The sequence below is a fragment of the Chinchilla lanigera genome, unplaced genomic scaffold (genome assembly GCF_000276665.1).
Source record: "Chinchilla lanigera isolate Chin_1 unplaced genomic scaffold, ChiLan1.0 scaffold00078, whole genome shotgun sequence".
Classification (NCBI taxonomy): Eukaryota; Metazoa; Chordata; class Mammalia; order Rodentia; family Chinchillidae; genus Chinchilla; species Chinchilla lanigera.
The window spans coordinates 9,411,268-9,414,542 of record NW_004955479.1 but is presented as its reverse complement, the minus strand read 5'-3'; positions in this window follow the sequence as shown (position 1 = coordinate 9,414,542).

Here is a 3,275-nt window from a genome sequence, read left to right as displayed (position 1 = left end):
TTGGTCTCAAACTCGTGGTAATCCTCCTGCTTCAGCCCCCTGAGTGCTGGGATTACAGGTGTGCACCACCAAGCCCAGCTTCAAAGCACTTTTGAGTAATATTCTTCACTTGTTACCTCAGCATGTAATACGTTCCACCACAGCCTGGGAATGGAGGATTGGCGCCAGGGAGCTGCCATACCCCTGTGAGGGGCCCAGTGTGTCTGTCTTTCCGGGGCTGAGGGAGTCCCTGCCTGGTCATGCACCCTGTTCCCCAGACCAGGGCAAGGGCCAGGGCCTCACCGCCTTGCTGCTGCTCACGGAACCACGGCAGGGCCACCAGACCATCGACGACACGGATATCCCACTCCAGGGAACATCCCTGCCTGCTCCAAGCTGGAGATACCCCTGCTGCAGGCGAGGGGTGAGGGAGGCTTTCCAAACTACTTCCTGAACCTGCTCATGAGAAGTCTTGATTTCCTTGGCTGGAAACTAGACAGGGCAGCATCCGACAGCATTTTCAGACTGCAGGTGTGGTGTCCCTTTGCTTTTTTGTCAGTGTAGTAAGGAGAGGGAGCCTCGGGGCTGTCTGTCTAGCTGTCTGTCTGTCTCTTCCTCTCTTCTCTCCCACTGGAAGACAGCAGATATTGTGTAAGGGTCCTGAGGTCACTAGAGCCAAATCTGTACTTTCCAAGGGGTGGGGGTGTCACCAGCATCACTCCGGCTGCTGGGTGATCCTGTCAGGGGCAGAAGTTGCCCTGTTCGCTCTGAGCTGGGCTGCAGTCACCCCGAGGGAGGGAAGGTGGTGCTGTGGATACAGCTGGGTGCACTGCAAGTAACCAGGTGGGGCCAAGGCCTGTGCAGGCCCCGGGGATCCGGCAAGAGGCTCAGGTCTCCGAGGAAGAAGCCCTGGCCTCCACTCACACATACTGTGAGGACTTAGCTGGGCTCTGAGGGGGTGACAATTTGGGGAGCCAGCTGGAAGCAGGAGCATGTGTGATTCCTCTTCCTGAGTCCCTTCGGGCTCAGGAAGGGCATGTGTGGGACAAGAGGGAGCTACAGCAGCGGTGGGGACCAGCAGGGGCTCGAGGCCTGAGAGCACAGCAGGGAGGTATCCTTTCCAGATGTCCCCAAGTGGACAGTTTAGGTGAGGACAAGTTTATGCTTGGGAGTAGAAGGAGGCTTAGGGGAGTGAGCGGGCCCAGGGTCACCTCTCCTGCCCCTCCCTTCCTCCCAACATACGGGCTTTCACCCGGGGGAAGGCCCAGTTCACAGCGCTGCCTCCTGTCCTCTGTTCCGAAACGCAGCAGCCTGCTTGCCACTGCGGCTTGGCAGGAGGCAGGGGAAGCCAGGGGCTTGGGCAGGCAAGGAGGAAGGGTGTGGTTTCTCAGAACTTGGGGCCCAAATGCTCTTGTGAACCTGGACGGAAGATCTTCCCTTTCCTGCCTGCTGGCACCCCCAGGGGACGGCCTGAAAGCGCTCATAGCAGTAGTTCCCAGGCTGGGCCTTGCATTGACCTGGGGTCCCATCTGCAGAGCAGCCCTCCTGAAGCTCTGCTTCAAGCCTCTGAGAAGAGGCCGGAGCGGGATGGGGTGAGGGCCGGGTTTGTTGTGCTTCTGTTAATGCTGGGGACTCCCAGACAAAAGGGCAGATTGCACATTGCCGACCTTTTTCTCAGGAAGCTGGGCTGGGAGATTGTTGCAAATCAAAGCAAGGGAAGGTCTGCAGATCATCCCCAAAGAAAGGCTCTCGAAGGTGAGGGAATGGTATCTCAGGGGACCCAGGACAGTGGACACTGCAGGCTTGGTTGGCCTCGTTGCCTCCTTTCAGAATGATGCCAGGCCTGACCTCCCTGGACAGGGAAAAGCAGGCAGAGCGGGGACAAGAGGGGCCAGGGCAAGTGTCACAGGGCTGCTGTCTGGTCCCTACGGCTCTCTGCAACCTGCTCACTGGACACGAGTGGCTGGTGGGAGGGAAAGGAGCCCCGGGTTTGGGGCTCTGCCTCTGCCTGGGCCTCTTGATCTCACGGCTCTGCCCTCGCTGGCCTCCTTGAAGAGGCAGCTGACTTCTCCCCTCTGAGGGGTCCTGGCAGGGGTGTGACCGTTAATCACAATATGTCAGCCTGACGGGATTAAGAAACGCCAACCAAGCCGGGCATGGTGGCACATGTCTGTAATCCCAGCACTCGGGAGGCTGAGGCAGAAGGATTGTTCCGAGTTCAGGACCAGCCTGCGCTACAAAGTGAGCTCAAGGCCAGCCTGAACTGCATAGCGAGGCCCTGTCTCAAAAAGACAAAAAAAATGAAAAATAAAAATAAAATAAAATAAAGTAAAATAAAATAAATAAGAAAAGGGGGCTGGGGATTTAGCTCAGTGGCACAGCGCCTACCTGGCAAGCGCAAGGTCATGAGTTCAATCCCCAGTACCGGAAAAAAAAAAAAAGAGAAAAAAGAAGAAAGAAATGCCGACCAGCATCATAAAGCAGAGCTCTGCATGTATCTGTGTGACAGGTGGGCCCAAAAACTGACGGGAAGACCCACACTTGATGTGGAAGGCCCCAACCCATAGGCCCCTGGGGAAGCACGACAGAAGTACAGAGCCTGAGGGTCTGTTTGGGCTGACTAGCATCGCTCTGCTCCGTCCTACACTCAGGGACCCTGGGGCCGCCTTCTCAGGACACCATCAGAAAAGGCTGCGCAGAGGAAAGGAAGAGTAATGGAAGTGTCTGGATCAGAGGGGCGGTGTGGGGGAGGGGCGTCACAGGGCCCTCCTTAGAGCTCCTCCCCAGGTGCCCCGTCCAGTCCTGGCTCTGTAAAGACTGAGTGCGCTCCCTCCTCAGTGGAACCTTCCCTGGTTACTGTAATTGACAGTGCTAGGTCTCTGCTGTCAACTTCAGTAATGCTCATAGTCAACATTAGGAGCTTACAATTCTTATGTCAAGATTTGCAGTCTTCAGCACTACTTTTTTTTTTTTTTTTTGAGACCAGGTCTCCCTATGTAGCCCAGGCTGGCCTTGAACTCACAGCCATCCTCCTGCCTACACTCTTGAGTGCTGGGATTACGGGTGTGCACCGCCATGCCTGGCACTGCTGATATTTTGACCTGGATAATTCTGTTGTGGATTTTAAAATATTCATCGGCATCTTTGACCTCTACCCATTAGATGCCAGCAGTTGGGGCAATCAGAAATGTCTCCAGAGTGACCCAAATGAACTGTGGAGGCAAAACTGCCCTAGTTGAGAACCATTACTTTATATGGTTGGTTAGTTTTTTGGTGTCTACACCTCCCAGCCTTTT